General features: G+C 43.6%; 1 protein-coding gene across 1 annotated transcript in view; it reads left to right on the top strand.

The window, feature by feature from the left end:
* The first annotated feature begins 490 nt into the window (after positions 1-490).
* The window catches only part of SCN4A (sodium voltage-gated channel alpha subunit 4), a 1,135,018-nt gene continuing 1,121,115 nt past the window's right edge, over positions 491-14,393 (top strand). The window contains exon 1 of the mRNA XM_069238085.1: positions 491-615. The gene's annotated coding sequence lies outside the window, so the exon portion shown is untranslated. The remainder of the gene's footprint in view (positions 616-14,393) is intronic.

Raw genomic sequence — 14,393 nt, 5'->3', positions numbered from 1 at the left:
ATACATACGTTCTCATTCTTTTATTGAACTGATAATGCATTCAATATTGCTATGTAAAAGACAGTCGATGCCAGAACTGTTGGCTTTGCCAAAGCTTATCTCTCTGGTATGTGATGTTCTTTTCGGAAGACCAGGATCTGTACAACGCACAAAAGTTTGCTTCTGCAGAGATATTGAATTCAGCTAGACTTTCTTCAGGCCTCACAAATAAACTGCGCATTCAGGGATACCCACGGAAAGTGTGGGTTCATCGCATCAGTGCACGCGTTTGACGTGCCCATCGTGCTGCATGTTGTGCGCCCTCGTGTAAAATCAAAGTTTGTGTGTGTGCACTGTGTAAGTGCACACGTGTGCATATATAGTAAGCCGGAGCTGCGTGTGCATTTCCTGCCTGACGGACAGCCTTGCGAGAGGCTGTGGGAAACCTGAGAGACTGGCCGCCCTACCTGAAGGGTGCTCGGACCTCGGGTTTCACCCGCTCACATGACATCAGCAACAGCTGCCTGGGCAATTAGACCTGGACACCAGCCGGACTCAGTGCAGCCGCCGCCGGGCCTGGGACGGGCCTGAACTTTTAACGCTGTTTCCACGGAAATCTCCAATGGGGCTGTAAAGGTAAGGACATTCGTAATAGCCTGGGCTCTACAGTGCTCTGAAGTCTTCTAACAAGGCACTTTCACTGGAATAATTTATATTCAACGCAACCTAGCTGCTCAGACTGTTCTGATTAAGCCGACTGTATGTCCTGCTCAGTTGAAGATCGATTCTGAATTTGTGCAGAGTTAAAAAGTTGTGTTGTTGGTGTATATAGAGTGTGGTAATGTGGTGGGGCGGTGGTTATCTATCAAGATCAACTGTTTGCCGTAGTATGCCAGCGGCAGCAGAAAAACATGCTGAAGTCGATAACAGTGCTCTCAGTGAAGTCTGGCAGAAGTTAGTGCACGCAAATGAATGCACTATAAACCACACAAGCACCCACAGGTGTACGGAAACGACAGACAGTATGCGGGGGAAGAGGTCTCTTCAGGGGAGAAGGACTGGGGGTTAGCAGGTGAGCGAACCAAGGATGGGGATGGGAACCAAGAGATGGCGTGGGAATGTGTAGGAGAAATCCGACTAGGGAGGGGAAGAGCTAGGAAAAGTGGAGAAGAGTGAGGGCACAGGGTAATTTGTTAAACGATCCACGTGCGGAGCATAGTAAGTGAAGAGAAAGGCGTTGCGAATGAGGGTCCTGTTGCGAGGAGGAAAGAAGCCGATATTGGGAGGACTGTAGTGGGGGTAAAGATGACGGAGGGAGGACGTTGCCAGGTGGAGACGATGAGGAAAATGAAGTGAGTGAAGAATGGAGTTGCGCACTGGAATATGGGAAATTGTTTTGGGTGAGTGAGGAGGGGATGTGAATCCAGGCTGGGCTCGTGAGAGGGTCGTGAAGCTGGCAGAAGGGAGAGGCATACATGCCAACATTGTAGAACAGGAACGTTGGAGATGTTCTCCCGCGTGAATCGGGTCTGTGGGCATGTATGGAGGGAAGGTGTGACCTGGAGGCCGGGTTAGTGAGAGGGATTTGAGCTGGGGGAAGGGAGAGTCGTGTGAGTTGGAGGCCGGCTTCGTGAGAGGGCTGTAGAGGAGTGCGTTACTTGGGGGAAGGGAGTGGAGGACTAGTAGTTGGGTCGCTGGCACAGAGAGAGCAGACTTGTGAAATGGTAGACGCAGATTCCAGCCCGCTCCTTGAGCAGACCGGAGCCAACAACATGACTTTAAACTCAGAGCTCGGCCTCGTCTTCACCGCCTCCGACAGAGCTAAATATAAACTGCTGCCTATTCAAGAGTCCGAAGCGAGGTTCACTCCTTCTCAACAGCCACTGTTTGGGAAAGATTTATCCTACAGGGAGCACGGTCAGTATTGCAAGCTCACTGAAAGAACGATTTGCACTGCCCGCTCAAAGTCCGAAGGATCAGCACTGTCGGACTCCGAGTGAGAAGGATGCTCAACTCCAGAATGATAGGATAGGCACTGCGGCGTTCATGGGCCAAAGGACAGACCACCAAAGTCCCTTTTAGAAGGAAAGGCATTCTAAGTATCTGCGCCTGAAAAACAGGATCTTGAAAGTTTCTTAATTCAGGCACTTTGGTTTTACCAGGCTCACATTCAGAAGTATAGGCTGTCAGGCTTATTCTCAGAATGATCAGCAAATTCAGTCTAAGGGCCAGATGCATCAAAGGAATTTACCCATTCTGTGCCTATGGGAAAAAGCTTTCGTACATATGGTCCCAAGTGTCCGCTCATGGCCAAGGATAGGCTCGTTGGTAGAACAGCAGATCCTACCAGACTCCCTTGGAGAAGTAGTCACACTGTAGGCACGCCGGCTGAAAGTAAGGAGCATTACCAAGCTCCCTTTCAGAAACAAAGGCGAAGGTGGAAATTGCTAGGATCCCTGCCCACGCGTGACAAAGTGCCTCGTTTACTGCCAGATGTACAGGCATGAACAGAGATACTATGTGAAGCATATACTTGCCTATGCTAGTTGCGAGATCGGTAGGATTAACGGTGCCTGACTCACAAATGACGGGTCCTGTCAGGATCACTAACAACACAATAAGCCCATTCAGGGGCACTGGTAATAGGACATGTCCAATCAGGGTCGTAGGGCAGAGGAATATGTACCGCCATGCTCACTAGTAACCAGATGAGTGTTTCCAGGGTCTCCTGCAGGTTAGACCTTGTCACGCTTTCTGGCAGAAAGAGACCTCTCCAGCTACACTGGCAATAGGATGGGCCCAGTTGACTTTGCAGGCACAATGATTGTTGAGGATTAGAATTAGTCTTGCCAGATTCATTTGCAGTAGCCACTACATTAACTGACTGATTTCTGGATCTCCAGTGGATGGGCTTGTCTGCGCCCTAAAGAAGAAGAATAGGATGTAGTTGACTTACTGCTATGGTTCACTTACTGGCAGAAGAATGATGCTTGACATATTTACTGGCTAAAAGACAGCTGATCCTGAACTGGGATTCCATCTGATCTGATAGGAGAGTGCTAGAACCTTCTTGTAGGCATCAATGCGGATCATGTAAACATGACTGAACATGAATCAGGTGCTTCAGCAGTTATGAACAATCTTCAGAAAATTCAAAACATGATTTATTTCATATCAAGGTTTTTATGGTCAGGCTTGACAGCACAGCTGTGGCCATACAGTTATTTGCGGATCACTAGAGAGGGGCTTTGGCCCCGCCCACATACTGGGAGCCAAGCGTACATGTTTGGATTGGAAGGACTGTGCTTCCACAAAAAACGCTTAACCTCTACTCAACTGTGATCATTTTGGTTATTTACCAAGCTACCTGAGCTTTCATGGGCATTGACATGACGCTGTAATGCTATTAAGGTGTCTTAGATAACTTGATACTTTATTTTGTTTTTCTCTGGTAGAACCATAGATGGGAGAAGGACAGTCTTTACCTTAGAGAGATGTTTAGGTCTGGCTTGAAAGTGCAAATGTCACCTGACCTTTAACCCTTAACCAATAGTATCCTACAGTTCTTTTCTTCCACACAAATTTTCATTCCCATGCCGTTTACTATAATGCTTCATATTATCATACAACCTTCCTTTAAAGTCAAGCCTACTGGCATTGTCAATGCTTGTATTTGAAAGATAACACACATTATGTTTGGTATAAATACCAGTAGAGTTAATGCAATACTAAGGGGGTAATTAATAAAGTACTGAAAGTGAAGCATACTTATCATTTGATGTAAGGTGTCACTCACATGCAGTGCTGTTTATGAAGCAAGGAGTTCTGTAGAGGTAACATTGTTGAACATGTAATATACTTTGTATTATGCATGGTCACCTTTGCACATATGACATAAACACATGGCACTCTCTTTCGAAGGACAACAATTTGTTGAACTAACAAATGGCACTATATATCACACTGTATGTAATTTGTTGAGCGAAAGTTGTCCATGGTATGGAATATGCTATGGGGTGGAGGACCTGTCACCTTATATGCTATAATGTGCTATATTATGAGAATTTGATATTTTGTGGTAGTGAAACTGATCTGCAACGTTAGGAGTGAGATTCCTATGGAAGCAGCTTACACTTTCCTAAGATATGGTCTATTTAAGCCATCCTTTTGTAGTAAGCTAACACGTCCGTCAAAGATGTTCTATATTATTGTGTAGTATGATCGAATTGATATGAGATTCTTAGGTTAGGTAACATCCTTCTCAGATATATGATATACGTCAGGAATGTTTTCTTTGTGATAACATAATTCTGTATCTTAATACAAGTGTGAACTAGATCTATCTCTTGTGGTACATGACTATGAAAGTTGTTATATATGTAAGGTTTGCTGCTCTTAAGACAGCACACCTAGCAATATGTGTCATCATAATTGTGGCACACACTCCCCTGTTGATTTAACATAACTCTGTAATCTATGATATATGCCAAGCTGTTGGAGTAATGCACAGCATATTTCTAAGATAATGCTTTAATATATGCTGCATGTGATATGGATATTTGGCCTTTACGTGTGACGTATGTGAGGATGGGTTTTCTTTTGAGGTAATCACTCTTAAGGGGGTATAAATATGTGTCTGAGGTAAGAGCCTTTTGCCATGTTTCTTGGTATGTGCATAATGCGGTGCTGCCACGTGTGTGGCACTGTAGCCTTGTCAGATCAACTGCAAGTTGGAGCGCGCACGCGTGGTTAGGTGGTTAGGTGTGAGTGGAGGGAGTCCGATGAGGGATGTCTGTGTTGGGAATAAGGACATGCTATATGCTCCAAACTTGTAATGATGGATTTGTTTCTGACGGTAATCGCGCAGGTGGTGTAAAGGTCTGGATTGGGTTTTATAAATTACATATTGCAGACTGCACTTTCACAGGAAAAATACGAGTCTGTTGCTAAAATATATGGACATTTTTTTAACAAAGCTTGGCCCCAAAACTTGTCCATAGCGTTTGTGTGTCAGGCACACAAACATATTGTGACAACAGTTATGGACAGACAATATGATCACGGGCATGTAAGCAGGTGGCACTGTGGAAGAGTCATATTTTCAATACCTTTGCAGTTGTATTTAGTTCTACAGTACATAGGGCCATACTCCACCCACAAACCCACAGTATCCAATCTGGACAGCACTTTGATGGGGCACCATAGCATACACGTATACACGATGTAATTCCAATATCCCCTTTGATAGGGCACTCTCACTCCACACATAAGCAGCATCTAATCCCAAAGCCCCTTTCATGGGACACTCGCACTACACATGTAAAACACCCACCGATGCCCTCTTTGACAAGACACATGCACACATATGTACGGAATCCAATCCCTACAACCCCCCTTGGTAGCACATGGTTAATTTGCCAAAGAGAAAGAAAAAAATAGTATAACTGTAGTTGTTGACAGTGAGAGAAAAGTATACCAACTTCCCAGAACCGAGGCAACTTACATGATTAGTAACCCAGATGGTCTTGCTTTTGCTCAGCTGGAGAGTTGCATACGGAGTCACATAATTCACATCTTTACCGAAATAAATCCTGGTACACAGCACGAAGTATTCCTAAATGAAGGCATTTCTTCGCCTAAACTCTCATCTATTCAGAATGATTCTATTGGAAGAGGAAACGAGGGAGCAGGCAACTGATGCTAAAGTGAGATTGGATGCTGGACATGCAGGTGAAAATGCCCTGCCCCAGGGAAATGAGAGATGTCCACAGCAAGATTAACAGTTGGTGTATAGACCCATAAACAAAACACTTCTGAGTAGGCCACTCTATAATTCAATACTCTTCCAACCAAGCAGTCTGCCTTAGTTTAATGACTACCCATCCACCTATGTGCTTCAGTGCCTTACTAGGGGTATGAAGCACTATATCAACTCAATCACTATACAGTAAAAAGAATCCCCACTTTGCTTTATCTTTCATAGCTGCTCCCTAAATGCAAAGTGCTGGCTAGGCTGGGCCATCAAAGGTGTCTCTACCCTGTGGCACACTAACAGGGATACAGAATAAGAGACTTATCTGGAATGCTATGGAAGACATTTGTGAGAGGTCCTTTGGCCAGGCCATACTTTATTCCCCATCTACAGTTAGCTTCATTCTAGAGCAGGGTTCGCCAACTTCGAAGCTTTTGCTCGGCTGAATGAATATATGTATTCCAGAACGACACACACATATTTGGGACAAAATGTGTGTGTTTTAAGAACTTATAAGATGGTATTTGGAAACAATTGTTGGGTATCCAAAATATATTTGAATAATAATTCAAAAGGTGTTGAGGAGACTTATTTCAATGTTTATTAACTTAGTACCAGAGCTATTGCAGTTATGACTGTCATGCATATACAATATCGAGGCATTCCAAATTGATAAAGCATTTTTCACAATAATGTTGGCAACCCTGTATGATGAACTTGGATGACCATTGGTGATCTTGTATCGGGTGGCCATCTTGTCTGTCGCGGTCACTATATCACACTAATAATATCAGTAGCTCAACGTGATTTTCGTTGAGGATGAGTAGCTTTTATTACAGAAAAAAGTTCCAAATCCCTGTCTTAGAGAAAGAAACCTGTTCCTCCCTCAGGCACTTGAAGGGAAATTGTTCAGCCAGGGTCTATACCCACAAACTTAAAACACTTCTGATAGAGGCCACAGTACATTTCACCACTCTTCCAACCAAGCACTCAACCACAGTGTAGTGTACTACCTATCAACCCTGTGTCTTCTTCAGGCACTTGAAGAAACCTGCTCCTCTAGCTTTTGCTTCAAGCCTATACATTGCTATTAAATAGAAAGATGAGGGTCACCTCCGATTGGCAATGTCAAGTAAGCAAAGCAATTTAAGAAGCTGGACAACTGTCCCAAAGTGGCATATTGGAGCAAGAGCAGTATAACCAGATATGGAACTGGAATGTGCTTGTGGGACTGGCATCGACCAGGTGGCAAAGAATAATAGGAAATCAAAGGCTAGGAAAGGATGTGTGTTTAGCACCAGAGGTATTGCCAGGGAACACAATCAGGGTCTGGAACAATTTATATTCAAATGAACGTTCACTTAGAATCCACAGCTTAGTGGGATCGCGTCTCATCATAACCTCTGCTACGCTGCTGTTCCGGAAATATTGGCTACTTATCACGTCAATTTGTGACCAGGGTCCTGGCATTATACAGTTCTTGCTTCCAGTGATCAAAATCATAAGGGTCTTAGCCTTAATTTAACACAAAATATGTCCCCTTCTACATCAGCTTTCAAAATGGTACTACCTTATCAGAAAATGTGTTTACAAACCCAGGGCAGTATTCTGCAGTCTTGGGGAAGACCACAGTTGATCCTTATCCTTGAGTTCAGGCATCCCGAGGACAGCTTCAGTGAACCTCAGCTTCAGTCTGACCCCGTCCATGGCAGGCTCACAGCTATTGAGATCTACCTTCATTTTGAAATACTTTTGGTGCCTCCAACATAGCAGAACGAAAATCATGTATGCAAATTGTATCTTGAATTTAGCAAATTCACCAAGTGACTAACAAAGCATAGAACTTTGAGACACTAATTCTAGAAGCGATGCTCAGAAAATGGAAAACTAATACCAACATTTAAAGACATGAGCCAAAACAAACCTCAAACATATCTAACTGAAGTGGCAATAGTCATCACAAACTGGCACATGGGCATTATTACCACCACGTAGAGGACTCTTGTAATCAGTAAGAACAGTAGCAGCCAGGGTTTAAGAGGAGCCCTTGGTGCTAGTGATGAATATGTCTTTAAGAATCTGTTCCCAGTCTCCTCTCTGAGGAAACATCCCCAGAATGCAATGCACAAACATTATCAAAGCCTGAGTTACTACCTGAAAGAGATTTGCCGAGGCCGACAGTTTGTTGCCAAGAAACTGGTATGACATGTCCCGAAGCTCATTTTCGGAGTGATTGGGTAGCATCCATGCATATGCACACCCATACCTGCCCTCTTCCTTGTGTGCAAATACAGGGTCGAACTTCTGCTGGACGTTCCCGTTTGCGACCATAAATAATATTTCCAAACTAGGTAGCATGGACGGCTAATGGACCACTCCCACAGCGAGGCAAAGATATCGGACAGCAGATCGAACACGTGTCATCTGAGCTTACTGAGAGGTGAGATAATTTGCAGGGAAAGGGTGTTCATTGGCAGAGCCCCGGTGCATTAGTAGAAATTGGATGTGCTCCGTCTTTCCCCAGGAAGGTGGGCATGCAGCAGGAGATGCTGACCTGCTAATCCACATGATTGACTAGCTGTAAATGAAATACATCCTTCCATATGTCTACATGCCAATCATTGAAGATATCCGACCTTATGGCCACGAAAGTATGATGGTAGTAACAGATTCCTGGGAGAAAACTAACTCAAGGTGAAGTTCAATTGCTGGGCTAAAAAATGAAACAAAGGTTTCCCTTCTGGCCTTGCAGACGTCATGAGTAAGGAGTGTGGCAAGGAAGAGAGAAGGGGGTGCTAAGGTTAATTGAATGATGTAACTTCAGAGGCATGTTCCCGTGTGTCTACTCACAATCTATGTTAATTTCAGGAAGGCCACGAATGTTTGTCTATTCAGAACATTCTTAACCACTGGCTCTAGAGAACTTGATGGATGAGAACTTGATGTATGATCTAGAGTAATGCAACCAGTGCTTAATTTGTAAATAAAAAGGTGCCGGTTCTCAAAGGTCTCCTCTTAAACACGCGGCTGCTGCAATTAAAAGTGCGACCACATAATACTGAGGAAGCGTAATCCTGAAGCCATCTCAGGTCCCTTCAAATCAATTTACAGCAACTACCTGCCCCTTCAGCTCACTCTTGCAGCTTCCTGCTTTACCCCTTTCTGACGCTTTTTCGTTTTTTCTTCTTCCATCTTTCCCACGTGACTTTTGCTCGCACTAAATGCTTGAGACAGAAAACTAAGCACCTGCCCTCAGAAATAAGTGCTGGTGCTCCGCACTGGAAACAACAAGCACAAATAAAGCACCGAAGGCAACTCTCTCTAATACGTTACACTGTGACCGTGCTTTGCAACCAACCAAGTAAATACTTTCATTTTATTTACATTTAATGCTGCTATTCTGTTACATTGCAGGCTGCGCAACAGTGCTGATTGTACATGCGTTTTCATGTGAAATAGGGCTCATTCAATTTACTCTTGAATTAAATTCCAAAATATATCATCTAAAGGCATTTCCCAAATATACCTCAACAGGAACAATAGGACGTAGATGTGGAGTTTAGGATATAAAATCTATAGTTACCAATATACACTTACCTTGATGATGCATTGTGAGGCAATATTCTAGATATAGTATTTTATAGGTCGATAGTAACAAATCTCTATCTTGGCTTACAAATAGGACAGTGGTGCCATGATCTCCAACTCACACTGACGGGACTTCAGCTGCTTTTCCCGAAACCTGCACAAAGAACAGAAGAGAACATTCACCAATAAACAAAGACTGCAGGGTCACATAATGGGATGTATCACATGATTTTACAAATAGAACAACACTATGAGACATCACAGCGATACAACACACCTCCCTTTCTACAAGTAACAGGCAACAATAAGGACATCGGTGCAATGCTGCACCAGAAGTAAAAGCAATATACATAACAATGTACAGCAACACATATACAACTGCACTAGATAACGTTCTCCGACACCCTATCAGTGTCGCTACCACTGAACACTAATAGCAACACATACATTCAGTAACCAATAAGATTAAACCCCGTTCACATGATGCAGAGTACACAAGAACACTTGTGTATGGTATGAAATCCAATACACTGAAGAACTTAAAGTAATAGAAATGGCATACAATGTGGCTCGCAGTTAAACCGTCTACCACAGTCAAAGTACTGGTACATGACAAAACTGCCAAACAGAACCATACATGTGGCAGACACCACCTTTGTACTAATAACACATCTGAACACTCTGCCAACCAAACTAGGGTGCACCATGCCACCAAGCCAGTGTGGTGCACAGTATAAAAATTAAAACATCCTCAAACATCGTTACTTTACAAAATATAACCCATATAAATAAATATTCTTCCCTAGTCTAGTACAGATGGGCTTCTGAAAGGGGGTTTATTAGCGTGAATCTTTATGTTATTAAATGCAGGGCTCCCAAAGCACAGAACTCTTTCTTCTCTCCTACCCATTTGTAAAGCTAATGGCAGCCAACAACCTATAAACTATGTATAACACCTAAACCACATCTCAAGTCATTTTGTATTCAGTGTATGGTATTGGGTTTAATATGCATGCATGTATATGGTATGTCTATAGAAAAAACCTAGCCAAAATGCAGTGGAGTGCTGTACATGGTCAAAGCCATGCATAAAATCAACAAGTAATAGGAGCTCGTTTGTGGATGGTTAATGCATTGTGATGCAGTGTTTTTTAGGGAAGTAAGTTCTCAGGGTCGTTCCTAACCTGGAGCAGCATTGGGGGGAGGGGGTACGGGGGTCTTCATGCATAGAAGGATGTTGTTCCAGATCCTAGTTGCATAGATGCTGTCTTGCTTTTTTCTTTTTACAATTCTTAATCTGCAGTCCGATGGTGCCTTGGATGTGAGTGTGCAGAGAACCATCAGGGATGGCCAGATTGTCTGCAAGATAAGTGGGGTGCAGCTCATAATGGCCTTGCTATTTATGTAAAAGGTGGTGCAGACTGGAAAGGGAAGCCACTGGAGCTCTATCAGGATGGGTTTATCTGAAGTTATCTTTCTGGAAGAGACTTTGTTTAGAAGAGAGAGATGGTACCAGGTTGGTTTTCGGCAATTTATTCCTTGAGCATAATGACTTCAAGTTACTTGGCATTCTGAGCCATGAAGATTCATGTCATTGTACCAGGTTTGTACTTTACTTGGTTTTTGTTCTTGAAAATGACAAGAATTGTGCCTTTCTAGGTTGAGCTTTAGGTAGGAGCTGGACATCTTAGTCCAGGTGATGTGTCGTAACTAAGAAATTTGGCAGTCTTGGTGCAGGTAGAACTTTTAAATCCATTTCCCATCTTTCACTAGTCTTCCACAAATTATGGGGCATTGTTCATTGCTAGTTCGTTCAAATCCCCTACGCTTGTGGTAAAATCTTTTATGGGTGTGGACAATAAGCCCTCATATATATTTTACTCCCTTTAATGTTGAGTTAACTTATTTTGAAGCAGAAGGAAGGTGGTGAATTAGATAAGACCCAAGAGGTTGCTGTTACTGCACTCACTCGACTAATCATTCAGACAACATCCAAATTATATTGTGGATTTCAGAATTGCCAATTTCAGTATGTACTTTTGCCGGTATGTTGTTTAAGCTGAAATAAATATATAGCATACTTTAAGAAAATTGATTTTTAGCTGCAAAGGAAGTGGGTCTTTAACAAGTAACAATGCTGCAGCCTTCTGTCTACTGGGGACCAATTACCCATGGTCACACTTGACTCACTGAGGGTATTAAGGCCTACTCACGAAATCTGTGGCAGACATGATCCTGTCCTAGCCAATTCAAGGTACCCTACTCACACACATTTGTTTGTGGCCTGTCAATAGGCCCATTTGCTGTGATGATCTTGCCCTGTGGTACACCACTATGTGACAAGTGATATTGTCAGAAAATATCTCTTTGCTGGTGTTAATTTCCTTACAAGCCCATTTATTTGTAGAGTTGTGTCCCTTCAGTTAGTGTAATGGTACGTTAAAAGCTATGATACACAGTGTCCCTCTACTTCACCTTTTAAGGTTGGGAGGTGTTGTATGTACAAGTCAACCTGGCAAAACTGCCAAATTAAGGCTCGCTACCTAAAATGGCACGTAACTCCACTTTTCGTTTGAAATCAAACAAAACATTGACACACACAAACACGCATTGTGAAAGCCAATAGGACTTGCCTATGCAAGAGTTATTGGCTTTGGCAATGTGTTTTAGCCATGTTGTACACCAGTGTAGCTGCTGTTCACCATGACTACAAGTTCGTGGCATGGCCTGTGGGTGGAATAGATTGGAGTGGGGTAGACTGAGGTAGAGTGGAATGGGATAGATGGGATAGATGGGGTAGAATGGAGTGGGGTGGATTGGTTTAGAGTGGAGTGGGGATAGAGTGGGGTAGAATTGAGTGGATGTGGATGAGTTGATTGGAATGGGGTGGAGAGGGTAGATTGTGGTAGATCGCCGTGGGGTGGGTTGGTTTGGAGTGGAGGAGTTGGGTAGATTGGTGTGGGGTAGATTGAAATTGGGTGGAGGAGGGGTCGGGTGAGGTAGATTGGGGTTGTGAGATAGATTGGAATGGGGTAGATTGCAATGGGGTAGACTGCAATGGGGTAGACTGAAATGGAATAGATTAGAGTGGGGTGGACTGGGTAGAGTGGAGTGGATTATATTGGGGTAGATTGGAGCAGAGTGCGGTGACTTGGGGTAGATTGGAGTGGAATGGGAGAGATGCGTGGATTATAGTAGGGTTGATTGGAATGGTGTGGGGGAGATTGCGGTTGATTGGAGTGGTGTAGGATAGATTGGGATGGGTTGGGGTGGACTGCAGTGGGGTGGAGTGGGGTAGAGAAGGGGAATCAGGTAGCTTGGAGTGGTATAGGTTGAGTGGATTATGGTAGGATAGACTGGAGTGATCTGGGATAGATTGGAGTGTGGTAGACTGGAACGGGACATATTGAGTGGATTATAGTAGAGTAGATTAGAATGAAATGAGGTTGAGTGGAGTGGGGTGGACTTGGTAGATTGTAGTAGGGCAGATCGAAGTTAATTGAAATAGATTGGATAGATTGGAGTGGAGTACATTGAATTGGGATAGATAGAAGTGGGTGGTTTTGATTGGGTGAGTGGGGTAGATTGTTGTAGAATGGAGTGGGGTAGATTCTGGTGGAGTGGGGCAAATAAAAGTGGAAAGAAGTTAGCTAGACAGCAGTCAAGGCTGAAGTGGGGTACATTGGACTGGGGTGCATTGGAGGGGAGTGGGGTAGACTGGAGTGGAGTAGATGGGGTAGTTTGGAGTGGGGAGGAGTTGGGTAGATTGAAGTGAAGTCTAGCAAAAAGGAGTGGAGTGGAATGGGTTGGCTTGGGGTACACTGGAGTGAGGTAGATCGGGGTAGATTGGAGTGGAGTGAGGTAGACTGGGGTAGATTGGAGCATAGTGGGGTAGAATTGGGTGGAGTGGGTTAATTTGCAGTGGGCTAGGGTTGCTTGGGTTAGATATAGTGGAGTGTGGTAGATTGGAGTGTGGTATAGTGGAGTGGAGTGGGTTAGATTGGGGTAGATTGTAGTGGGGTGCAGGAGACTGGAATGGGGTAGATTGAAGTCGATTGGGGTAGGCTGGATTGAAGGTGAGTGGATTGGGGAGTCTGGGGTAGATAGGGGTGGGGTGGGGTGGGGTAGATTGTAGTAAAGTGGAGTGGGGTAGATTGGAGTGGAAGGGAGTAGATTGGGGTGGAGTAGATTGTAGGGAAGTGGAGTGGGGTGGATTGGAGAGGAATAGGGGCCATATAGTGGAGGAGCGTGTCATTGAATGGAGTGGCATGGCATAGAGTGGAAGGGCATAGAGGGAAGTGGAGTAGGATGGAGTTTGCATGGTATGGTAGCGCATTGACCATTATATTTGCACTACAATATAGTTTACTGCACGCTATTGGTATTGTGTCCAAATGTCATCACCTAGTGTATTGCTGTATTTTGATCATTTTGAAATATTTGTTTCCACCTCACTTCAGAATTACAAAAAATGTGCTTCATTTTTACTAATTCTGATATATTCTGAAACATCAGCACATCTCTTTTTTGTGTTGTGTGCTAGGAAAAAACATCATACACCCTCTTCTGTCACATGACTACTTAGAAGGATTGTCACACATATTAATTCACTTTTAAGTCAGACAAAGAAAAGTAAACACAAAGCTCCCTCAAAGACAGAGGCTGATATTTGACCTCTGTCTTTGCATGCACAGAAAGTGTGACAAGATAAGAACAAGATTTAAAGGCCTGTTTACAGAAAACAAGTTAGTGGAAGAATACAGTAAACAAGGTTTGGGCAACGAGAGGGGCAAACTCAAGTGGCTCAGCCTAAAATAAATAAAGCCAGCAAAAAGAAAGCCAGAAAATGTGAGTTGCAAACCACAAAGCTAGCGGTGGGCAATGGACAAAATGCATTCCCAGGGGAGCTTTCAAAATGTACACAAGAAGTCATAAGCAAACCTTCAACTTAAACAAGGCTTTGCACATCTCTTGCTAGTGCTTTTCCACGGGACAACTGCATGATCATTTATTTCCCAAAAGCTTGCAAGCCCTAATATGTGAAGCGTGGTAAAGTACTAAGCATTTACTTTTA

Source organism: Pleurodeles waltl, chromosome 6 (assembly GCF_031143425.1).
Source record: "Pleurodeles waltl isolate 20211129_DDA chromosome 6, aPleWal1.hap1.20221129, whole genome shotgun sequence".
Classification (NCBI taxonomy): Eukaryota; Metazoa; Chordata; class Amphibia; order Caudata; family Salamandridae; genus Pleurodeles; species Pleurodeles waltl.
This window is presented reverse-complemented; position numbering and strand designations above follow the sequence as displayed.